Source organism: Castor canadensis, chromosome 10 (genome assembly GCF_047511655.1).
Source record: "Castor canadensis chromosome 10, mCasCan1.hap1v2, whole genome shotgun sequence".
Taxonomy (NCBI): domain Eukaryota; kingdom Metazoa; phylum Chordata; class Mammalia; order Rodentia; family Castoridae; genus Castor; species Castor canadensis.
Window position 1 is genome coordinate 39,315,534 of NC_133395.1, and position 26,443 is coordinate 39,341,976.

The window sequence follows — 26,443 nt, forward strand, 5'->3', positions numbered from 1 at the left end:
GCTTATTAAAACAATGGAAAGATCTTGATCCAAAAAGCTTTCAATGGAAGTGACTCAAGTTTTACTGCACTCAGACCTGGTCTCAATATTCTCTGGGAGATCATGAAAAATGGCTAAAAGAGGGAAGCATTAATTATACTACCATTCTTCAAGATAAGTTCCGTAGAAAGGAGGGGAAGTGGACTGAACTTCCATAGGTTCAACTTTTCTTTTTCCAAAGTGACCACACAGAATGGCTGAGCAAATTCAGCCTAGATATCTAGATGATGGTGACCCTTTCCAAAAATCCCCTGGACTCCCTTGAGGAACCACAATCCAAAAACCACCTAATGCCCAAGAATCCCCAACAATGTCAAAGTGGGCCTCCCCTGTGACAGAAATCAATCCTCCAGGGGAACCAGAGGGGATATATCGCATCCTGAGGTAATTGGTCTATGCCCCCACAGCTCCCCTTCTACTCCCTTATCCAGCTACCTGATGTCTCCAACATCATCCTGTTAGGAAAAAATGCCACTCACAAAGAAAGCCCATGAGGGAACTCACATCCAAGAGCAGGGCTTAATGGAAGGTATGAGGTAGCACAGGAAGAGAGGGAGTTCAGGCCAGGCTTGTCTGGGAGTGTGGGAAACCTTGTTAAAGGGAGGTGCTGTTTACTGGGAATGGCTCCATTTTCCAAGTGGTGAGACCTCAGGATAAACTGGCCACTGATTTATAAAATGGCAGCATTATTGTTCTATCATTATATCATTTTTCTTTAATAATGATGAAGATAAGGGCTGAGGATCAGGAATTGAGGTGAAGCATCAGTCTTTTTAACTGCTTTCTGCTGGCAGGGGATGTTGTATGTAGCAGGATCCTCAGGCTCCTGTGGTGTCCTGGATGGGGTCTTCACAGTACTTTTTTGTGTGGTTTTGGAGAGTTTGGTATCCCTAGAGGTACAACTGGTTAAATTTTTGTTTACCAATAGCAGACATATGGTCTAAAAGAAATCCTTGTATTATTCTTATGATACAAGGGAGAAAGCTTAAGAATATGAGAGCAAGAAATATAGGCATTAGGATGGGCATTAACCAGGAGAACCACTGTGAAATGTTATTTCTTAGAGGATTCCAAGAGTCCTTCAATTCCCTTCTCTGTTTTTCTAATTGTTCTTGGAGTTGCCTAATTTTATTTTTTACTACTCCCAACTGGTTAACATAGAAGCAGCACTCATCTTATAAAAATAGGCAGAGACCACCCTTCTCTGTAGTGAGCAGGTCAAGGCCTCGTCAGTTTTCGAGTACAACTGAAGCTAACGAGTTATTTTTGTAGGGTTAGAATAGACTGGGCTACCATTCGAAGATCACTTATCAATTAATTAGAGTTTTGTGTAGTAGTGGATAGACGTTCCCATGGTAGCTGTTATTCCCAGGGTAGCTAACAAGGGAATAGCCTGGATTGCCCTTTTTGATTGAAGACGCTTGGTCAGGGAGATGATAGGTCCTGATCTTCTGTAATAATATCCATGTCAGGAACCAAAAATACCAGAGTGCAGAGGCCCTTCCATGCTTGGGGTAAACAGGGGTATACACTCTGACCGCATAGAAAGAGAGTCCCAGGAATGGGGACTAGTAGTGTGACATTTTTTTGTCACCAGGGAGCCTCCCTTGACTATCCCTGAGGCACTCTGTAGGCAAAGAGGGGCTGGCTGGAAGAGAGAAACTGGGGAAAGGGTGGAGGCGGTGGGCCTTTTGGTGAAAGAACAGTTTAAGGTAAGGGGTGTGGAAATATTTATGGGGCTGGCGATGACCTGAGAAGAGCCAGTCCACTGATACATCCAACAACCACGGGCTAGAGTAGAATTGGTGTAGTTGAGTAGTTGATGAGTGGTATTTATGACCTGAGGAGAAGGGTTTCAGAAAGGGACAGTGTTTGTAAAGGAATTTTGAGAGGTTTTCTGGTTGGAAAAAATAGGTTGTCAAGAGCCTGAAGTACCTGGGTGTGGAGGACCTTCTTTTATGCCTGATCCTGGACTCCTCCTCCATCAGACATACCATAATGTGTGAGCTCAGTCCAGCAGACTTGTTGCCCATGATACCCAAAGCAAGTGTAACTCACGTCACTTCCTTTACTCTTTGCAGTCCAGTGTGGTTTGCCCCACATTGTACATGGGTTTGCTGTATGGTAGCAAGCCCTATGCTGGTAAGAACAGGATGAGGTGCATGATCGGGGGGAAGTTTGGGGTTCACGAGGGTACAGGTCATAAGAAAGAAGAGAGCAAAAGGAGTAAGTTGCACAGGGCAAGGTGTCCAAAACAGAGAGCTGCGCAATGGGGCCATCTCCACTCAGGACAAGAATTACCCACAGGAAGGGATTGAGTGGAAGCATAAGTGGAGTGATTTACAGTAAGGTGAAGAGTATGTTGGAAAAAGAGTAGATTTCTTGAGGAGTAAAGTCTGAGAGAGTACCTTGGAGATGTAGGTCAGCTATCCAATCTATGAAGTAAGGGAAAAGAAGGTATGAGAAAGGAGGGAGGCTGATTGTGCTGGGAGGTGGGAAATCTAAAACCTCAGAGAAAAGTGTATATATAAAAGAGTAAAAGCATGGGCAGGAACTGACAGGAAAGGATATGGGGGGTTGTATAAAGAGTGAGTAGGCAAGATGCCAGGTCCCCAGGCATAGGGCTCCTGCTTATGCCCTGGGAGTCTCCGTGGTTGTGTCTCCATCTTCTGGGATCTTGGGGAGGCAGGAGATCTTTATTTTTGTTGGTACTGTAAGAAGAGATTGGTAGATCTTTTTTAGACCTGCCAGTTTTAGATTTTGAACATGTACCCAGGAGGGAATTCCTGCTAGCTTAGCAGCCATGGGTGTGGTGAAGATGACCTTAAATGAGCCTATCCACTTTTGCAGCAGGTGGCTGGGTGTGGCTGTACTTTTTAGATAAACCAGATCTCCCATTTGAAGGGTGGGAGTTATTTTGGTGCTGTCAGAGGGCTGTGGCAATTGATCATCAGCATGCGACCAAGGGAGAGAGTGAAGAAAAGTGAGGAGAGGATTGAGGAGAGTGGGGGGAATGTTAGGGGGTTCTGGCTGAACCATGATAGGGAGGAGCTGACAGCCAAAGAGGAGCTTGAAGGGGCTAAGCATGAGTGGTCTTTTTGGGATGGCCCGGAAGCAGAGAAGGACTAGGGATAGGAGTTTTGTCCAGTCTAGGTGGAGCTCGAGGGAGAGTTTGGTGAGAGTACTTTTTAGTGTGCGATTGGCACATTTGACTTTTCCTGAAGATTGGAGTGATAGGGAATATGAAATTTGCAGTGAATATTTAAGGCTTGTGCCAATTTTTGGGAAATAGAGGAAACAAACTCAGGCCCATTGTCTGACTGGATAGAGGCCAGGAGACCATATCGTGGGATGATGTCTGTGACTAAAATTGTTTTTACTGTGGAGGCCTTTTTATTGGTCATAGGGAAGGTTTCAATCCATCCTGTGAAGGTGTCTACCAGTACCAGGAGGTAGTTAATCCTCTTTACTGGAGGCATATGTGTGAAGTCCACCTGCCAATCCACAGCAGGGAGATATCCCTGGTTTGGTGGGTAGGAAAGGGGGTCCAATATTGGAGTTAGGGTTTGTGTGCTGGCAAATTGAGCAGGACTGGGTAATCTATTTAAGGTATTGTATGTCTCCTGGAGATAGGGAAAGGGATTGGTGGAGAAAGGAGTAAAAAGCATGAAGATTAGGATGAAAAAGTGTAAATAAGAAAGAAGAGTTTTAACTTCAGAAGAGGCGAGAGAGAGTTTAGTGAGAGGAGGAGAGGAAGCTGCAGTAAGGGGGTACATGGCCAATTGTGGTGCAGTTTGGAAGGCTGATCGCTTGGCCTCTGTATCCGCTCAGTTATTTCCTCTGGTAATTAGGGAGGAGTCAGTTTGGTGGGCTTTGCAATGACAAATGCCCACCTGGGAAGGAAGGTGTGAAGCCTCTAAGAGCTGGACTGTTAAGGCAGCATTGATTATGGGAGTTTCTCTTGCAGTTAGGAATCCCATTTCCTTCCAGATAGCAGAGTGGGACAATAAAGTGTGGAATGCATACTTTGAGTCAGTGTAAATGTTGACAGTTTTGACTTTTTCCAGGGTTAGAGCTCTGGCCAGGGCAGTCAATTCTGCCTTCTGGGAAGTAGTACCCAAAGGGAGAGGGCATTCCTCAATGATGGCAGAATCAGACACGATGGCGTATCCAGCCCTTTGCTGTCCATTGTGAATGAAGGAACTGCCATCAATGAACCAAGTGTAGTCAGCCTGAGAGAGGGTGCCCTCCTGAATGTGGTCTGGGCAGGAGAGTAAATTCTCAAGGATCTCTGGGCAGCAGTGAACAAGGGATGTTGAAGAATGAGGAAGAAGATTGGCTGGGTTAAGTGGGGGACACGAGACAAAAGTTAGGGTGGGATCCGCGACCAAGGACACATGGAGGGATACGATACAGGAGGGGGGCATAGAGTAAAGTCCCTTATATATGAGGAGTTCTGAGAGGCTATGCAGTGAGTAAACAGTAAGGGGGGACCCAAAGGTAAGCTTTTTGCTTTTGTGGATCAAGAGAGAGGCAGCTGCCCTATGCCTTAGGGCCCATCCCTTGGTTGTGGGGTCTAACTGTTTGGAGAGATATGCTTCTGGAGCAAAGCAGGGCCACATGTGGTGTTCCAGAACTCCTAGGGCAAACCCTTGCCTCTCAGAAATGTAAAGGAAGAAGGGACGAATGAGGTCTGGCAGGCAAAGTGCAGGGGTTTGTAATAGGGCTTGTAAGAGGGTTTTAAAATGACCTGACACAGGTTGAGAGGGGTCCAGGGGCTCTTGAATGGGACCCCTCGATGCCTCATATAAAGGCTTGGCCATTAGACTATGGCCTGGCACCCAAGCTCTGAGGTAGTCAGCCAGCCTGAGGAAGGAGAGAATTTCAGCCTTGGCGGTGGGAGCAGGGAAACAAGCTAGCAAGGCCTTACAATCTATGGTGTTAGCTTTATGAATAGAGGAGATAGATAGGCCCAGGTAAGTTACCTGGGTGAGAGACAGTTGACTCTTGTTAAGAGATACCTGGTATCTCCTTTTTTCCAGAAAATTAAGCAAGAGAGCAGTGTGTTGTTGTCTCTCCTTGAGAGAGGGGCTTCAGAGCAGAAGATCATCTACATACTGGAGGAGTTTACTTGGGGAGAGATGAAGGGTAAGGAGGTCCCTAGCCAAAGCTTAGCCAAAGAGGTGGGGACTGTCCTGGAACTCCTGAGGCAGAATAGTTCATGTCAGTTGTTTGGAAGTATGAGAATCTGGATCAGTCCAGGTGAAGACAAAGAGTTTTTGGGACCGTAGGTGGACAGGGATAGTGAAGAAATCATATTTTAGGTTCAGGACTGTGAAATGGGTTCTGGTACTGGGGATAAGAGACAGGAGAGTATAGGGGTTAGGCACCACCAGGTGTATAGGAGTTACTGCTGTGTTGATTAAGTGGAGGTCCTGTACCAACTGGTAAGACCCAATTGGCTTTTTTACAGGTAGAATAGGAGTGTTATAGGGGGAGTGGGTTGGGTGACGCAAGCCCTTAGTGAGAAGCTCTGAGATGATAGGCTTTAATCCCTGCAAGTGGATTACAGAGATGGTGATATTGAGGTTGGTTTGGGAAAACAGAGGGATCCTTGAACGTAATAAAGATTGGCTCATGATGGGTAGTGATTTCAGGGTTCTGGAGGTCCCACATGATGGGATCTACCAGTGTAGCGGGTAAGGGTAAGGGGTCGGGAGGGGCTTGTGGAAGCAGGGCACCCATGATGGCAAGGAGGGGCTGTAAGGATGGAGACAAGGGGTTAATGGGCAGCTTAAGAGGGGGTGGTTGTAAGGTGAGAGTGGCCTGGAATTTTGACAAAATGTCCCTTCCAAAGAGTGGGGTGGGGCAATTAGGGAGGACTAGGAAAGAGTGAGTAAAAAGTGTATCTCCCAGTATGCATGTTAAAGAAAAGTCAATAAGGACTGGTTTGAAGAAGGCTTGGTAGGTCCCCAGAACTCTGGCAAGACAGAAAAAGTCTATGAGGAGAGAGATAGGCATACCTTTGATGAGGGCAGTTACCCTGGGCTCTGGTGGAGTTACGGTTGTTGGGATGGGAGTCCTGGGCTCCATCAGTCATCAGCCATAGTTGCTAGTCCTAAAAGATCAGTTAGGGAGGAGGGACAGTGAGGGGGCTTAGGCCCTACACCTTGAAAGGTTGAGGGGCAGTCCATCGCCCAGTGGCCCTCCTGTTTGTACTTAGGACATGGCCCCAGTGGGCGGCATGGTTTAGGACATGCACAGGCCCAGTGTCCCTCAAGGCCACATTGAAACCATGGTCTGGGAGGTGTTCAGGATTTTTCCTGGCCTCAGAAGTTAGATGTAGGAGGCTATTGTCAGAGGGCTTGTGCCAACATCTGGAATTTAGCCTTGTCTCTCCTCTCCTTATCAGCCCTTTGTTGTTTTTCTTGGTAATTATAGACTTTGAAGGCCACATTTAAAATTTCAGCCTGTGGAGTCTGAGGGCCATTTTCCAGCCTTTTAAGTTTTTTCCTTATATCTGGGGCTGACTGGGAGATAATGTGGGTTATAAGAATAATTGTCCTGTCCTGGGTTTCAGGGTCAACTTTTGTATGGTGTTGTAGCACCTCTGTGAGCTGGCACAAGAAGCTAGCTGGATTTTCCTCTTTTTCTTGCTGAATTTCTCTGAGTTTATCAAAATTAGCAAACTTTTGGGCCAACTTTTTTAACCCTGCCACTAAACAGGTAACCATCTGATCCATAAGTGTTCTGTCACCAGTTTGGTAATTCCAATGAGGCTCCTCAGTAGGGATCTCTGTAGCCCCTACAGGATGGGTGGGGGTGGTGCAATGGATCTCATCTGCATGTGCCCTAGGTGTGTCCCAGACCCTTTGTTTCTCCTCTGGAAGGAGGGTGGAGGAAAGAATGAGATAGATGTTATGCCAAGTATTGAAATTCCTTAACATAAGAATCAGGGTTAGAGGTGAAGGAGCCAAGGCACTTTTCTGTCTGAGAGAGGTCAGCAAGGGAGAAGGGGATGTGGGCCCTCACAATGTCTTCACCCCAATCACTTCCCAGAGAGGGTAGATGGAAACTGGCTGACTGGGAGGTCCGTGAGAGCAAGTGTGTGTGGGGCTCATGGGATCTTGTGGTCCTGGATGGGTGGAAGGGCAGGTGTAAGGAGGGTCATGAGGAGGGGGCAGAAGGAGGGGTGGGAAGAGGGGTGGAAGGAAGGGTGGAGGGAGGGGCAGAAGGAGGGGCGGAAGGTGACTGCTGAACAATGGAAGTCCATCTCTCATAAGGTGGAGGCTCATTGGCAGGGTCAAAAGAAGGAAAGGCTTCAGAGTCAGGAGGGGGTTCAGAGAAGGATTTGGCTGGTTTTGAGACTGGTTTAGTGGTCAGTAGGACCTGTGCAGAGGAACAGGAGGTACATAGGGAAAGTTTGGTGTGGAGATAGGAAAAGGATTGGATGTAGAAAAGTTCCTTCCATTTACCAGTGCACTCACAGAAATTGTATAAATCCCTTAAAATGTTGAGATCAAAAGTGCCATTAAATGGCCATTTTGAGACATTGTCCAATGGATATTGGGACCAGGCCTGATTACAGAGAAAAACGAGCTTTCAGGGCTTAAGACCAGGCATCAGGCATAGGAGCCCATGGTTGGCCAGGAGATATCCCAATGGGAAGTCTGAAGGAATTTTGGAAGGTCCAACTCCCATGGTGAGGCCTGACCGGAGGAGAGATATGGTGGGCATCCCTGAAATATCAGGTCCTCAGGAGAGAGACAGAAATGTGGAACACCCAGAGGGAACATCTTCAACATGTGGGGTCCACAGTCCCTAGTGGGGAACCCAGTTCCCAAAGATGAGAGAGAGCTGTGACCTAGTGCTAGGATTTTGAGGAGGTGTGTGAGAGAGATCACAGCTCTGTGTGTGAGGATGACTTACTGAGGGAGAGAGGACCTTGAGGGAAGATTGGCCAGTGGTGGATGCCAGTTGGATGCACCCTGGGGTGGAGGAACTTCCCAGTGAGCTAGTGAGACAGTGGCATTTTTTTAGGATCAGGGGTCCCAGTAAAGCAGCTCAGATCCTGGAGGAAGGGAATGGGAGTTGAGAGAGAGAGAGAGAGCTGGATGGGGTGGGGGAAGCTGGGAGAGCAAGGTCAGTGTCGGGAGCACAACCCAATCTGAGTCACAGCACCAAATGTTAAGAAAAAGTGCCGCTCACAAAGAAATCCTGCAAGGGACCTCATATCTAAGAGCAGTTTTTAGTAGTAGGTATGAGGTAGCACAGGAAGAAAGGGAGTTCAGGCCAGGGATGGCCTTTTTATAGAAGAGGGAGGGTAAGGGGTTGTTACATGCCGGGGTCCCTGATGGAAGTGGAGCTTGGGTGGAGCTTGTCTGTGAGCACAGTAAACCTTGTTAAAGGGAGGGGCTGTTTACTGGGAATGGCTCCATTTTCCAAGAGGTGAGACCTGAGGATAAACTGGCCGCTGATTTACAAAATGGCAGCGTTATTGTTCTATCACATCCTATAGTACTCTTTCCCCTGCATTAATTCCCAGAGGGGATAGGGGGCTCATGTTCCTTTTAGATTAAGTGAGCTTAAAGAAATAAAAATGGATTTACAAAGTTGTATTGAAAACCCAGATCAGTACATCCAAGCATTCAGGGAAGTCAGCCAAAATTTTGAGCTAAGCTAGAAGAGTGTAATAATACTGTTATCTCAGACTCTCACTTCTCTGGAGAAACAGTGAGTACTACATCAGGCAGCAGAGCTGGGGATGATTATCACTTAGATAAATGTGGCCCTAAGAGCCTATCTCAGACTAGGCCCTTTCAGGAGAAGGAGAGGGAAGGGGAAAGAAGACAGAGACTCTGAATAAGTAAAAGGGAATCCCAATTCCCAATTCCCATAGGGGTTCAGACAGTACCTAGATATGATCCTAAGTGGGAACATGAGAATGACAAGGATGAATGGATCTGTAACAACTTCATCCACTGGATTCTTGAGGGTGTAAGGAGAGCCAAGATAAAACCCCTTAATTACTCCCAAGTCACAGCTGTACAGAAAGGATCCTTAGAAACCCCAGTCACTTTCCTAAAGAGACTTAAGGATGCTTTACAAAAGCATACTAACATTGTACTGGAGTCACAGGAGAAGGAAATTGTTCTAAAAGTTAAATCTCTGATACAGTCAGCCTCAGATATCCATAGAAATCTTCAAAAGCTGGCAGCTGAAGGGAGCAGAAATCTGGACCAATAGGTCCATGTAGCTACATCCATATACTATAATAGGGAATTCAGAAAAAAAAAAAAAAGACCTGAGAAAGTAATAGAGAAAGAATAAAAAGCAGGAGGCTCTGAACACAGTGCTCCAGGAGATTCCCCTGGGGAGCAGTCCAAATTCATGGATATGTTTTCAATGTGGACAAGAAGGCCATTTTAAGAGGGAGTGCACCCCAAGGAAGCCACCTCTGGGACCATGCCCCATCTGCCAGGGAAATCACTGGAAGGCGTACTGTCCAGGGGAACCAAGGACAGAACCTCCCACTCAATACAAGTCCCAGGGCCTTGCAACCAGTCTCCTGTGATGACCATAAAGCCAGAGGAGCCCTGGGTGGTATTTATCATTGAAAATCCCATGGTTAGCCTCCTTGTTGCCAGTTATTGATACTGGAGCCCTCATTTCAGCTATTCCTTTCTCTCCTGGACCCAGGTCCTCTAAGAAAATTGCTGTCCAGGAAATATCAGGTCAGCCCTTAAAGCTTTATTTTACTCAAGCTCCTGGGGAAATTTCCACTTCTGTCACTTCTTTTTCATTTTTTTTATTTTTTATATATTTATTCATATGTGTATACATTGTTTGGGCTGCCTCTCTACCCTGTCCCCTGCCCCTCTTCCCCCTCCTCCTCCACTCTCCTTGCTTTCAAGCAGAACCTGTGTGCCCTCTTCTCTAATATTTTTTGAAAATAAAAAATAAAAGATAATAAGAAAAAACATGGCATTTTTGCTATTTTGAAATATAGATAGCTTTACAGAGAGATTCTAAGCATTGCTTCCATGCACATGTGTGTTACAGCTCACATTGGTTCATCTCTACCAAACCTCTTTACTACTTCCCAGTCACCTTCCCAGTTTAAGATTAACTGTTGGCCTCTGCCAGTTTAAGATTACTTTGTTCACTCCTCTACAGTGGGCACATCAACCACTTTCAAGTTTTTGGTTTCTTTCCTTTTCCCTATTCCTCCTGTGTGCATTCTGTTACTCCTTTTTAATTGTCTCAGAAACATATCTACTACTCTGGTAGGGCAAGACCTTCTATTTAAATTGGTAGTGCCACTCCTTTTACCTCCAAGGGAGTACTTTTGTTTGCCCCTGATAGAGGACATATGATGGGATGGGCCTAATTCATCTCAAGGACCTCTCTCAGTTTCTCCATCAAAAACAGTATCTTTTTAAGACCATAAGTTAAGGAGGGACTAATTCCTATAATTGAAGATTTTTAAAGAGACAGGGACTGCTAATAGAATGCTCCAGCCCATATAATGCTCTTATTCTCTGGGTTGGAAAGGGACCTAACAAATGGAGGCTAGTCCAAGATATCCATCTTATCAATGAACCGATACTGGCTCTCCACCCTGCAGTTGCAAATGCCTATAGGCTTCTAGTGCAAATACCCCCAGGTACTGCTTACTACTCTGTCCTGGACTTAAAGGGTCCTTCTTTTATATTCCCTTACATCCTGAAAGTCAACCTACCTTTGCCTTTGAGAACCCCACATGAAAGGCTGGACAGGTCACCTGGACTGTCCTCCCCCAGGAATTCAAAGATAGCCCCCATCTCTTTACTTTTGCTCTAACCCAAGACTTGAAAAAGTGACAATATCCACAAGCTATTCTGCTACAATATGTAGATAATGTCCTCCTCTGTGGACCAACTGAACCTGTCATTTCTTGAGCCACTGAATCCTTATTAAACTTCCTAGAAGACAGAGGTTATAAAATCTCTAAAAAAAAAGCCCAATTGTGTCAGTCTAGTGTTACATATTTAGGTCTCGTCCTGGAGAAAGAAATGAGGGCCCTAGGAGAAGATAAGATCCATCCAATCCTGATGTTTCCTCTACCTAAGACTCTAAAACAATTGAGAGCCTTTTTTGGGGGGACAGGATACTGTAGAGTTTGCATCATGTGATATGCAGACCTAGTGAAGCCCTTATATTAGATCCTTAAGAAAGCATAGAAGGATCCCCAGCCTTTTGTTGAATGTGCATTCCACCAGTTAAAAAAGGCCCTTAGGACAGCTCTAGTCCTGGGTCCCAGGACAAGTTTTAATTATATGTCTAGGAAAAGGTAGAACTGGCCCTGAAGTGGTGACTCAACTCCAGAGCATCACTACACAGCCAGTGGGTTACTTAAGTCAAGAATTAGATCAGGCAGCCAAGGGATGGCCAGGATATCTTTGAGCAGTCACTGCTGTTAGCCTTCTAGTCTTCTAGTCCCCAAAGCTAAAAAACTTGTCTTAAACTGGCACCTGAAAGTTTACACCCCAGATGACCTAAGGGGAGTTTTAAACTCAAAAGGACTTTGGCTGTCTGATAGCTGTCAACTTAAATACCAGGGCCAGCTTCTGAGAGGTCCAGAGATAACTTTAAGGACTGGTCAGAGCCTAAACCCTGAATCCCTTCTACCAGAGACAGGAAAATCCTGAACACTCATGTGAAGAGGTGCTTATGGAACATTATGTTGCCCAACCTGACTTGACTAATCAGCCCTTCAGAAACCCAGATGTAGAATTATACACCAACAGCAGCTACTTTGTCAAAAATGGTGTCAGATATTCTGGGTTTGCAGTTGTGACAGACTTTGGCATCCCCAAATCATATCCTCTTCCTCCTAACACAAGTACTCAATTGGCAAAATTAGTGGTCTTAACAAAAGCCCCAAAACTGTCAAAAAAATCAGAGAGTCAACATTTATACAGGTTCTAAGTATGCATTCCTGATCCTGCATGCTCATTCAGCCATCTGGTAGGAAAGGGAATGCTAACTACAATGAGATCTCCCATTAGACATGCTTGTAATGTATTAGGCACCCTAGTTGCTGTTCTATTGCCTAAAAAGGTCTCAGTGATTAACTTTAGAGGTCATCAAAAAGGGAAAGATAAGGTAGCAAAGAGAAACAAAATGGCTGATGAGACAGGTAAATTGGCAGTCATGTAGGCCCTCTCCTCTTGGAGAGACCTTTGCTTCCCCTGGAGAGACCAAAATATCTATCAGAGGAAAGTAAACAAACCTCAGACCAAGGGTACCAGTTGGATCACCAGGAGAGGTGGGTGTCTCCAGAGGGAAGCTATGGCCCTCTGAGGCACACCAATGGAAAATTCTTAAGACCCTCCACCAACTTAATTATTTGGGCTTAGATAATACTGTGGTTTGGCTCAATAAAATGTTTGGGGAGGGGTGCTAAATTGAGGGACACTTCCCAAAATGTTGTATAGGGTTGTGAAACTTGCCAAAAAATAATCCCAATAATAAAAGACTCCAGAGCCAGGGGTACAGATGCAGGGTTGTACCCTGGGGAGGAGTGACAATTAGACTTTACCCATATACCAGGGGGACCAAAATCAAAACTACCTTTAGTATTGGTGGACACAATCACTGGATGGGTAGAGGACATCCCTAGTACAGAACATGCTAGGGAGGTGGTCCAAGTTCTAATCACAGAAATAGTCCCTCACTTTGGCCTCCTCAAAAGCCTTCAACGTGATAACAGGCCTCCATTTAAGGTAAAAATAACTCAGAAACTGTATAGGGAACTAGGCATAAAATACTATGTCCCCTGTGTCTGTCATGCCCAACTGTGTGGAAAAATAGCAAAAACAAATGACATTTTAAAAAGACACCTGGCTAAATTGGCCCAAGAAACCCACTCCCCATGGACTAAGCTCCTCCCTATTGCTCTCATAAGGCTCAGAAACACCCCAGGCAAGCAGCAACTGAACTCTTTTGAATCTCTCTACAGCAGCCCCTTCCTAACCAATGACCTCTTTCTTGATGAAGAGACAGCTCAGTTAATCTCCCATGTCACTCAACTTGCTAAATTCCAACACTCTCAGAAATCAAGCAAGCCATCCCAAGAAAGGATAAAAAAAGGACACCCTGTCTTTTGCCTTGGTGATTTAGTCCTAATAAAGTCTCCAAATCCAACCCAGGCCTTAAACGTCCTTCCTTGAGAAGGGCCATTTCCACTTATTCTTTCTACCTCAAGGCAATGTGAGTGGCTGGCCTTTCTTCCTGGATCCATCACTCAAGAGTTAAGGGCTTGAATCCCTCTGTGATTATTGCATCTCCATCACTGAGCCCAGAATCAGCCTGCCTCCTTCTGTGTGAACCTTTGTGATGGATGAAACTGCTGTTCAAGAAGAAAACACCTACAGATGCAGATACATCACCTTCTTGAGCCTTTTTGATCCAAACCTCCAATGCCTCCTAATCAGTCTATTCATTTTGTTTGCAATTACTTTGGGAATAGGACTAACCATTACAGCTCCTTCTAAAACTTCAAACTTCACTGGTAAAAAACTCATTGCATATTTACTACTGGTCATCACAAATTTATCCTAACAAAAGATATAAGAGGGTTAAGAAAAGTGCATAACTGTACCTTGCCACCCTCTGTGCTTCCATCTTTTACCAGAAGCTTTAATGCCTCTGACTACCTGTTTCCAGTAGATACTTCTTAGGCCCAGGCTAACAATACCCATGGGATTTTATGCCTTGAAGAAGGATATCACTTTGTGGGAAAGTCACAGCAAAAGAACTGGATATAGGGGCTGCCATGTGAGCACTCAAATCATGCTTGAGGAAATTGAGCAATTTCCCAACTTATTCCCAAACCTGAACATATATCTTTTTGAAATAATACCATAATACAACAGACTGAATTTTCTCAACAAATAGGAATGATTTTCCATAGGGATAAGAAAGAAGTATGTGGCAGGAAGGCAGTGAGGAGGAAGGTAGACGAAGGCTATAATGAAGCAGACGAACTAGAATTGAGAAGGTTACCTGGAGATGAGAGAAGTGTCACATTGCCCCAGAAGTTAGAGCCACCAATGAAATAACATGTGATTATGTATGGATTAAACTGTACCCCCCCATTTCTGTATCCTGCTCTAAATGGTATATAATGAAGGCCCCCTTTGTTCTCTGGACTCAGCCTTTGGACTCAAGTCCACTGAGTCACTGCCAACTTGCTTCCTGAAAGTTTTGGAGCCATCCCAGTCTCTGTCTGAGCCTTCCTGCAACATTCATGGGAGTCCATCCAGGATTTGGAGAGTGGTGTTTTCACCTCCTTGTTACCAGCTCAATGTCCCCAGCCCACCAGAGGGGCACACCTGCCAGGCATCACCAGACAATGTTGATCCTAGGGGAGGGAGCCTCTCTCTCAGAAAGCTGAGGAGATGAGTTCTGGTTATATAAAGGATCTTGCAAAGGCTAGGAACCTGGGAGTCCCATACATCAGACTGTTAAGAACCCAGCTTCAAATTCAGGCCTGCCTCAGGAAGCAGAAGGGGAGACTGATCAACTCCCAAAGACACCAAGGTAATGCCCTTTTTGGGGGTGAAACTGTATCTTTCAGGGTCAGGGAGCTGGGAAGAAGCACTGTGCTGTGTGAGTGTGTGAATGTGCAAGTTTGAGCCATAGCCTGGTTACAAAGCAAGTGCGAAGTCCCAATCTATGGGTTCATGGGGAACTCATGTGATTTAGGGTGAGCCCTAACAGGGCCTTGGTTCCAGGGCATCTATGGACTCACTACAGCCAGTAGATACCTAAATCCCTTGAAGGAGCAGCTGGGGATGGACAAAGTGTGTTTTCCTCTTTGTGCCAGGGAGGATTCCTTCCTTACCTCCTCTCCACAAAGTCCTTATCCCTTCTGTCTTTGCTTCTGTGCATGTGTCTGCAAATGGGAGGAATGGGAGGAGGTCAAAGTAAGAACACCCTAGATCTTTAAGAGGGGATTTAATGGAGGCTCTGGAGTCAAACTGACTCCTGGCAAGTTTAGGACCTTCTGTGAGATGGACTGGCCTGCTTTTGGTGTAGGCCCTTGGAGGGGCCATTAAATAAAGTCATAATCAATAGAGTTTTTGAAATGATTTTAGGGGAACCCAGACACCCAGATCAATTTCCTTATATTGATTGTTGGCAGGATGTAGTCCTCAGTTAGCCCATGTAGCTAAAGCTCCACCCAGAGGAAGCATGTAGGGTCATGGTGGCCAGGGTAGAAGCAGCTCCTAAACGCAGGGAAAAATGTGAAGAATTGGAGAAACCCATATTAGTGGAGACCCTGAGGGGACCCTGCCCCCTTATGTGCACTGTAACCACCTTTGCTGCCACCATCTGCCTCTTCACCTCCACCCTCGGAAGGGGAAGAAAGTATCTGATGAGGAAGCCCCAGCAGCAAATAAACTTACAAGGCTGAGCCCAGAATCCTTGAGACTGCAACAGTCCCACCTTCCTAAGGCCTCATGAACCTCGTGCTCAGTCCGAGCCCACCAGTTCTCACTCCACAGCCCCCTGTGAGACTGGCCTCAAGGTTTAACCAGGAATACTTGAAAAGTCCCACTATAGGCATAGCCTCTCCCCCAGAATGCACCACCCTGCAGATGCCCCTGAGAGAGACCCAGGGCCAAATATATTATGACCAGCATGGTCAGATACAAGGAGGAAGACAAACATTCATCTACCAGCCCTTCACCACCACAGATCTCCTTAACTGGAAGCACTGTACTCTGTCCTTCACAGAAAAGCCTCAGACCCTGATTGATCCAATGCAGTCCATCATGCAAACTCATAAGACCACCTGGACAGACTGCTGAGAACTTCTTCTGACTCTATTTAATACTAAGGAGTGACACCATATAACCTTGGTGGCTCTAAGGTGGCTGGAAGAACTTTCCCCTGCAGACACTCTAAATTCCCAAACTTACACTCAGGATCAGTTCCCCAAGGAGAAGCCCCACTTGGATCCTAATGACAACTAAGATTACCAGTGGCTTGAGCTGTAATTATTAGGAGTCATTATTAGGAGGTATGAAGGAAGGAGGAAAAAATGCCATGAATATAAATAAGAAAATAGAAGTCCACCAAGGGACAGGTCAGAGCCCCAGTCAGTTTTACAAGTGACTATGTGAGACCTTCTGCCTGTACACCTCTTTCAACCCAGAGGCAGCCAAAATACAGAGGATTACTAATGCAGCCTTTGTCAGTCAGGCCCAGGGGGACATAAGGCAAAAGTTGCAAAAGCTTGAGGGTTTTTCTTGTATGAATGCCAGCCAGCTTCTGGAGGTGATCACAAAAGTCTTTGTCAATCAAGACTAGGAGGCCAAATGGGGAGGCCAATAGAAAGATGAAAAGGAAAGTAGACCTACTTGCTGTGGCTCTAGCCAGACAGTTGGGCAAGCCCCAGTATGCAGACCATGGCAGAAAAAGGGGCAATCCCCATGGATGGTGGTCAGCACGCCAGAATGGCTTTACCCTTGAGAGGAACTAAGGTGGAACCAGTGTGCCTACTGTCATCAAGAAGGACACTCTAAAAATGAGTGTCCCCAATGGCCCAGAGACCACCAGAAGGGCCCCCAACCAGAGGCAGAAACTGAGTTGTTGAAAGAAAGTATCAGCTTGCTCAGGTGAGACGCTACCCCTGGGAGCAAGACATCATCAGACTGGCACTTTTGAGGATTATGAGGAGGACTAGGACAGACCAGGCTGCATTCCACTAGGCCCCCAAGGAGCCTGTGGTCTGAATGAAGATAGGGGGACATCCCATTGACCTAATGGTGGACACCATCATGACAAGTCAGTTGTAACCCCACCTGTGGTCCCTCTCTCACAGAGACATGCAACTGTTGTCAGGACCACAGGATATCAGACTTGCTGCTCCTTCCTCATATTCAGAAAATGCAGTCTTAGAAATCATGAAGTAAGAAATGAGTTTCTTTACCTTCCTGATTGCCTTGTGTCCTTGATGGGCAGAGATTTGTTGTGCAAGCTGAGGACACAGATAATCTTTGACTCTGATGGCACAGTAGCTTTAAAGCTGAGAGGATCTGAAGCCAAGATTTTGACCCTCCTGGTTGCACAGGAGGAGGAATGACAACTCTATGTCTCTAAAAAAGAAATTTCTGAGATGCCAAAACTTCCCTTTAAGATTCCAAGAGTATGGGCTGAAGGCAACGACCTCCCTACTCCCCCTGCTGCCCTGGGTCAGAATGTATCTTCAGTAATGGTAGAATTAAAGCTGGGAACTATCCCTGTTAGCCAGAGACAGTAGTACATTCCTAGCAAGGCCCAGATTGGGATTCAAATGCATCTTGACACAATCCTGAAGTATGGGATCTTTCTGCTTTGTCAGTCTCCCTGAAACATCCATCTACTGCCTGTCTAAAAAGCAGGGACAGAAAACTTTATGCCAGTTCAGGACCTCTGTGCAGTTATTTCAGCAACTGTTACCTTACACCCTTTAGTCCCAAACCTGAACATTCTTTTTGGCCTTATCCCAGCTGAAGCAAGATTTTTTACCTGCCTGCCTCATAAGGACACATTTTTCTGCATCTGCCTGGCCCCACAGAACCAACACATCTTTGTCTTACTATGGGAAAATTCTAGCACCAGAGAAAAGGGAAAATAGACTTGGACTCCATTGCCACACAGCTTCAAAAACTTTCCCAGTATCTTCTGACCTAAAGGCTTTCTCAGTTGACCCAGCATGGCTGCACACTTCTCCAGTACATAGATGATCTCTTGGTTGGACCAACTCAGGAGGAATGTATGGACGGAACTCGCCTCCTTCTCTCCCTTTTGAGGATGGTAGGATATAAGATTTCCCAAAAAATGGCCAGGATTTGCTAGGATTCACCTGTCACAAGGAGAACACAGAATGGGTCCTGAGAGAAAACAGGCGATCTGCTCCATTCCAATCCAAAGACACATTGACAGATTAGAAAATTTCTAGTTGCTGGAGGTTTCTGCAGTAACTGGATCTCCAGATACTCTCTCTTGGCAAAACCAGCTTATGTAGCCACAAAGAGGGGAGGAGAGTGAGAATACATGGTATGGGGAGAAGAGCAAAAAAACCAGCCTTTGAAGAAATTAAGAGCGAACTGACAATTGCCACTGCTCTGGGCTTGCCGAATGTGATGAAGCCCTTCTTCCTATATTCATATAAAAGACTAGAGACAGCTGTATGAGTTTTGATCCAGCAGCTAGGTTCCTGGCACCTGCCAGTGGCCTATTTGTCAAAGCAACTTGATACCATATCCCAAGGCTGGCCACCTTGCCTGTGTGCTCTGTCAGCCACTGCTGTCTAGGTGGCTGAAGAAGACAAATTTACTTTGAGGAAAAACTCACAATGGGAGTTCCTCACTTTGTTTTGACTTTCATGGAATATAAAGAAAATTATTGGTTAACAAACTTCAGAATGGTCAAATATCAAAGCAAGTTATGTAAAAATCTGCATGTCTAACTAGAGGTTCTAAGACTATAAAGCCAGCCACCCTATTATTCAAGCCCACCTGAGCATGGCTGTGTAGAGATTGTAAATGAGGTGCTTTTCATCAGGCCAGGCTTGACCAACAAGCCCATTAGTCATTTGGACATTGAGTATTTCACAGATGGCCATGGCTTTGTCTAAAAAGATACATGTTTTGCTGGATATGCAGTGTTATCAGTCAGGACTTCTAACTCAAGAAAAAAGTGTTAAATATGGACAAAAAATTCTAAAATGACTAAAAGCTGTATGGGCTCCTCATTGAGTGTTGAGATCATGCACCACTGAGGGCACCAGAAGGGGGAGATGACAGCTATTCAGGAAAACTGAGAGGCTAATAAAAAAGCCATGTGAGCAGCCCTCACAGGAGGACAAACCTCAGCCCCACTGACATGTGCCTTGTTCCAGTGCTGCTTATCTGAATGGTACTCATGGCATACTTTACAAGAACAGGCTTGGGTTGAGATTGAAGGAGGAAATTTTCTACCAGATTGATGATGGAAGTTTACTGATGGCTGCATTGACATATCTGAGTCACTGGCTCCTATATTTGTCAAGCACTTCTATGAAGGAACTCACTTAAGGCAAACAGATCTCAAGACCACCTTGTCACATTATTGTTATGTTCCCAAGCTATCCAGCCTAGGTAAGACAGTATGGGAAAGATGCAGTCTGTGTGCTAGAAACAATCACTGATATTTGCTGGTGTTTGTCTGCACTTTCTCAGGATGGATAAAAGCCTTTCCCACTTAGAGTGAGAATGCCAAAAAGTGGCCAGGTGCCTGTTAGAGGAAATCATCACTGGATTTGAAATACTGCATCTATTAGGTCAGACAAGGGGCCAGCCTTTGTGGCTGAGGTGGTACAGCTGTTGGCTAAGACATTTAAAATACCTTAAAAGCTACATACAACCAACTGCCCCCAGAATTCAGGAAAAGTAAAACATATAAACAGTTCCAGTGAGATCAATTACTGTTCATAGCCTTGCTCAGGATTAGGTTAAACCCCACAAAATGGAAAGATCTCTCCCTTTTAAAATTATTTTAGGAGTGTCCACCCAATTTAGCCATGGGCCTGCCAAGGGACCTTAAAAAATAGGTGACCTCACCCTGACACAGCAGAAATAGGTCCTTGGGTTGACTTTTTTAAAAATCAATGACTGGGTAAGAGAGAGATTCCCCATGAGCCTGACAACTACCACCCACCCTTATAAACCAGGGGATGCTCTTTGGGTAAAGGAATGAAATGTTCGATCACTAAAGCTGTCCTTGAGGGATCCCTTTGTTGTTTTGTCCACCCCCACTGCAGTTAAGGTAGCAGATGTCATTCTCTAGATCAACTACAGCTGAGTGAAGGAAGCTTCCCTCAAATGGGAGTGCATCCCTGACCCAGCCTCACCATACAAGACACCAGTGCCCTTGCCCGACAGGACCCAGCTTCCCAGGAGAAAACAGGACAGCATGGATGACGAGATGTCAGCCATCTTGTCACTCAAAACCTGACTAGTCTATGCGTGGTGGAAGTTTGAGGAGTCACCCATCTCACCTTTGAGGATGAGTCCATGAATCTTGGTCAGCTCTCTACCTGGGAACCCCCAGGCTTTAGACTGTGACTCATGTACGTGCACTTACCTGAGTGGGGAGTGCTGTTACCAAAACTCTGGTTTTCCATATTTATTCCTGTGAAGGCAACGCTGTTGAGTCATATGCCCACAACCATACCACCCACTCAGTATTCTTTCATGAGGGACAGTGTATCTGCTTTAACATCATCTTTCACCCTTGGGAGCAATGGCTAGAAGTCCAAAGCTTCACAACACTGGGAAACTCATTAGTCACACCCAGGTCAATGACCTCAACAAATCTGTGCCTATACACTTTGATGTGTGTGCCACAATAGCTAAAAACATGAGACCTTAGGGCAACTCTGTGTGGGGGGCTAACCTGGGAAAATACCTATAAGTTAGATGACAAGTATGTATGCCCAGAAGATGACCTTAGGGCAACTCTGTGTGTGGGGCTAACCTGGGAAAATACCTATAGATTAGATGACAAGTATGTATGCCCAGAAGATGACAGTGGGACATTTGGTTGTGTGTACTATGAACAACTCTACTGCCCTTATTGGGGCTGTTGAAAGATGGGCAACTTGGCTTAAAGGGGAGGTTCACAACTCAGATGGAACTGCCAATGTTTTACAAAAAGGGGAAGCAACCCCCAACAGCACTCTTGGTGCCTGTAACCTTGTAAATTTCACTATTTTCAATCATAATGAAACAGGTTGGGAAGTTGGGAAAAAGTTTGGCATTTTGATCAATGGGGAAGGAATAGACCCTGATACTTTGCTGCATTTTCAACTCATCATGATCACTCATGAGAGCTCCTCATACCAGGTCTTTCACTCCTTTTTCAGGGAGATACAAAGTGAGTTTCCCATCTCAGTTAAATCCAAAAATCTGTTCCTCTCACTAGCTGAGTCCATAGCACAAACTCTGAATGTAACTTTATGTTATGTTTGTGGGGGAATGAATATGGGAGACGATTGGCCATAGGAGGTGAAAGAGGTAAACCCACAATAGTCTTTTGATGAAACCACTATCCCTAGCCTTGGGGAGAGCATCTGGCTCCTAAAAACCTCAATTATTGCGAATTACTTCATCTCCTGTCCAAAACACCAATTCTCCACCTCAGTAGGGGTCTTAATCTATTTGGGGCAAAAGTTTTACAGTGATTCTACTCAGGAGACTCAATGGTGAGGGGCTCCTAATCACATGCAGCCCCAACCTCACCTACTTGCTAACTTTCCCAAGCTTGCAATACCTGGAATAATCTAACCAGCCTAAAGGGTTATATTGGATTTGTGGGGAACAAGTTTACACAGTCTTTCCCAATGATTGGTTTGGATCCTGTGTGCTGGGCACCATTTGGCCTTCTTTCTTCTTACTTCCCCTCAGACAAGGTGAAAAATAAGGAGTCCTCATATATAAAGAAAGAATAAACAGGAAAAAGTGAGATGCCCTACAAATAGGGGACTGGAAGGATGATGAATGGCCTTCATAGTGGATCATTCAATATTATGGTCCTGCTTCATGGGCAGAAGGTAACTCCTGGGGCTGTCTCACCCCAATCTATATGTGCAGCAGCATCATTCAGCTTCAGGCAGTCGTTGAAATTATAACTAATGAAACAGCTAAAGCCCTCAAAATATTAGCCAAACAACAAACTAAAATACTCAATGCCACGTACCAAAACCACTTGGCTTTGGACTATTTGCTAGCCTCAGAGGGTAGAATGTGTGGAAAGTTCAATCTGAGTAGCTGTTTACAGATTGATGATGAGGGAAAGGTAATTGAAGAGATTACTGATAAAATGAAAAAGCTCGCCCATGTTCCTATACAGATCTGGAAGGGATGGAATCCCAATAATCTATTCAGGGGTTGGTTCTCAACCAGAGATAGGTTCAAGACCTTACTAGGGGCAACATTCTTTGTCTTAGAAGAATGCCTGATATTAACTTGCCAATTCCCTCAGTACTGTGGACATTCAGGACAATTATAGAAACCACTATAGAAAGAAAGACAGCTGCTCATGTAATTGTGCAATGGAGATATAAACCCCTAGATCCGGACGATGCTCTTTGACCCAAAGGTGGGCCCAAGCATCAAAGGAGGGAATGTTGAACACATATAAATACTTTAGACATTGTAGAGTAACTTGTAGACCACATTCTCCAGCAGGCTAAGTGGCTCTGAGAACAGTTTCTTGAAACTCAGATATACATATAGGTATGGGATGAAATAAAATCCTGGCTTCTCTCCAGGACATGGTTCTTTCCCTTTCTGAGGCCCATAGTTGCTATTATTCTCTTACATGTGTTTGGGCCTTGCATTTTAAACTTACTTGTCAAGGTTGTTTCCTCTTACTTAGAATCCATCAAACTACAGATGCTTCTGATGAAAATGAAACCATCTAACTTTGTGGTCCCCTCCATAACACCTCTCATAGTTAGCCCTGATGCAGTGGGCCCCTTTGTAGCCCTCTTTTAATAAGAAGCAATCACTGAATAGAATTCATCGTCCCTGTTCCTAACAGGAGTTAGGGCGATCATTGAGAGGGGGGACTTGAAGGGTGGACTGTGGGAGTTCACGTGTTCCCAAAAGGTGGCAATTATCCAGGAAAAAAAATCACCTTTTATCTTTCCCAACAAACATCTGTTTATGAGAGAAACACCTCTCCTTTGACATCTGTGCATGCCAAGTTCTCTGCTCTTTGGCAATAAAAAAGCTATAAAACCCAGTTCCCAATCTGACCCAGGGAACTACCGGTTTCCAGATCCCATTGCATGACCCAATGTGGTCTTTCCTTTTTCTTCTCTGTAAATAAAACTTTTCTGACCTTTGCTGCTCAAGTCCATCTCTGATTTCTATCCAAGCAGATCAACAGACTTTCGCCACCACCTAAGCTTCCAGCGCCTCAAACTGGTTGTTAATATCTATACTGTTTATTGGTGCCAGTTAGTTTGTTGTCAGTTTGCATCAAAGTAAAGACTATGCTCTATGCCACCGTGGTCTGTAAGGGAAGTCAAGACCCAAGAAAATTATGTGTTTATTTCCTTGTAGCTCATCTCCAGAGATTACTTTGCTAAAAATGTAGTTCCCACAATCATGTCTTTTCTCAAAAACAGAAGAATGAGAGCTTTGAGTTGTTTACAGAGCTAAAAATTATCTTTCCAGCCATCTAACTAAGAATTCTCCCACTACATACAAAATGATCCCTGTGTTTTTTCTAAACCACACTCCCCGAGGTTATTAATAGAAGTCTTTCATAGAACAATGTGATACTGTGTCCCAGGCATTGGTAGTTAGTCTATAAAAGGAAGAACATTTACCTTTCCACCAGCAATTATGACACATTTTCACAAAAACAATCAATCCTTTGTAGATTTATTTTGTCAAGTCCAATTTTTGCATGATAATGTTAAATAATTAAGGAAGACTTTATTTAAGGCTTTTGCAATAGGAGAAAGAGGCCAGAACTTACTTTGAACTTAATTCTGCCAAAAAATGTTGTGGGACCTTTCTTAGTTATGGAGTGAGCTAGAGAAAAAGAAGAGAAGGGTCAGTGGGCAAATAATTTACTGGGATGTGCTTAATATCTTTGAGTTATTTCTGAATTTGCAAATGCTTCTCTCAGTGAATAGGCATTTTATGTTTGCTAATTGGTATCCAAAAATATTAGGTTGCAACTATCACACAGATGCATCACCTTTGGTGCATCAGAAGTGGTTCTCAGGCCTCAAAAAGATAATAATGGATTGCAAGCAGGCAAGAGGTTTTTAAAAGGAATCTGAATGCATATCAAAGTGATAGGGAAAGAATTTATAAGTGTTTGTTTCAGCAAATGTTCTATGAAAACATAGGTCAAGGGCTTAGATTCAGGAATTAACTTGTCTAAAATTCAAGTAAGTTGAACAGAACATTAGAGTTGCCACAAGGTCATTTTCATGTGATTGAACAGTGAATGCCTTCCTTGGGTAGTCTAAAATAGTTTGAATGTCCAGTCTTTCTTTAGACATTCTACCAATTAGAATTAACTTAGTCCTAGTTTTTCTTTATTCTTATTTCCTGGATTTCTGTGTGACTTCTCTAATCAGCTCAACTCTTGCAACCCAAAACAATCAAACAAACAAACAACAAAAGCAACAACAAAACACTATTTTCCCCTCTCCAGGAGTGTTGTTCCTATTTCAATCCAACTACATCTTTGATTACTTGGACTGCTTGTCAGAAATACCATTATATGTTCTGCTCCGTTTGCTAATCCAATCAGACAGTGGAATAAAATACTGTGAAAAACAAATGTCTAATTTGTGCAGCTACATTTCAAATTCAGGTTAAGATAGTCTGCTGAATCAACTTGATATTTAAAAATTTTTAAAGAAAAAAAATTATTTGTCTACTTTGCTTTAATAATAAACATATTTTAATTGTTATAAACTGGCAAGACATAAAGATTTAATTAAATGTAATAAACGTCTGCAATGAATTAATTAATTGAACTAAATCATAAATATACCTGACAGTAGATATAAAACAAAATTCATTATCTGATATATGAAGATAAATATTCTATCCCATAGAATTGGATTACTAATCCAGATTTAAAAAGAAAACTTTTTGTAATTTACTTCAATCTCTAATGAAATTTGGTAAATAATTAACCTTCTTTACTTAGTTACATTATTAACATGCAAAGTAGATTATTTTAGATTAATTAACAAGTTCATCCTTAAGAACTTTTAGGTATTGTAGCCAGAGGATATCACGTGTCATTTGAGACATTCTTTGAATTTATTTGAGAATTTATTCTGGAAGACATTAAATAGACAAATGATATTGATAAGTTCATATTTCCAAGAGTTAACTCTTCTACAGTATAAAGGATTCTTTAGAAATGACCAGAAACAGAAAATTTAGGTAAGCAGCTGTGAAATTAAAGGCAGATTCAATCCATTCCTCCTTTATTTATTTCCAAAGTAGATTTTAACAGTCTGCTATGTGGATTAGTTTGAACTGAAGGAAATGTACTGGTTATGAAGAAAATTCAAGAAACTGAAGTCATTTCAAACATAAAATGGTTGGAGTTAGAGATTATATTTATCTTTTTTACTGTGTGGAATATGGACTGTGAGAAGAAAGTATGCTGCTATTGTTAATAAAATCATGGATAAAGAATACTGGACAATTATTTTAATTATCAGTGCTAGGGGTTAAACCCAGGGCAACACATTCTACTGCTGAGCTACAACCCCAGCCCTATCAGCTATTTTTTTATTCTTCAAAAATTTTAACATTTTAGGTAATATTCTCACTGGGGCAATTTTTGGATACTTATGGGGAGGAGAAAACATACCCTAAAATAGTGACAGTAACACCAGAAAACCACTTTCCTGTACTTTATTTTCTAAAATATTGGCTTATCAGACAGTAAAAGCTAAATAGCCAAAGACCACCAGGATAAACTTGCAGTCCATCTAAATCATACTTACTCACAGAAAAGGAGAGTCATTAACAAGACTAAGGAATGCAGCTGGAAAATTAGGAAGAAGTGAGCTTTCTTGTTAAACTTCAGTTTTTGTTGAAAGATTCCAAGGAGGGTCTCAGAGAAACAGGGATCAGTCCTGTGTTGCTTGCTTTACTCAGAGAAGATTGGGAGTAGCTGGGATTGGCAAAGGGTTGAGTGATATAGCAAGTAGCTACACTCAGAAAGAGATGGGAAGAGAAAAGTGGCTCTGTGAACATTGTTTGTTAAGAAAAAGTAATCAGTCAAAATAGGGGGAGGGTTACAATATTTTACAACAGCTGCACAACTTTTGAAGAAATTACGTTTTCTGTTTAGTTTGTATGATATTTTACCAAGGACTCTCATTCTAAGTAATGGTCAGGCTCATTTTTTTTCAATCAAAACTTACTTTTAAGTTTTTAGTCCTGAAGAGATTTTTTTATTCTTTTTCTATTGTCTGCCAATTAGATGAGTTCACCCCAGACTTTTGTGTAGCAAGTAGGAGGTCTATGAAGAGCTAATTTTTGTGGTAGACCAGAGTAGCAGTGGAAGGTATATAGAGGTAGGAAGTGATGGCTGGCACTGCCACAAATGTGCCATCTCTGGACAGCACTATTGGCAGCAGTTCTTGGAAAACAGCTTCTACATCATGATCTGAGCTATTGGAGTACCTTCTGCCTACTGAAAACTCTTGTACCTGCTCAAGTTTTAACATGAACATTTGCCCTCATTCTGTGAATTTCCCAGTGATCTTTTGACAGCTACTTTTTTGGTGCTTCTGATACAATGCTACACACACACACACACACACACA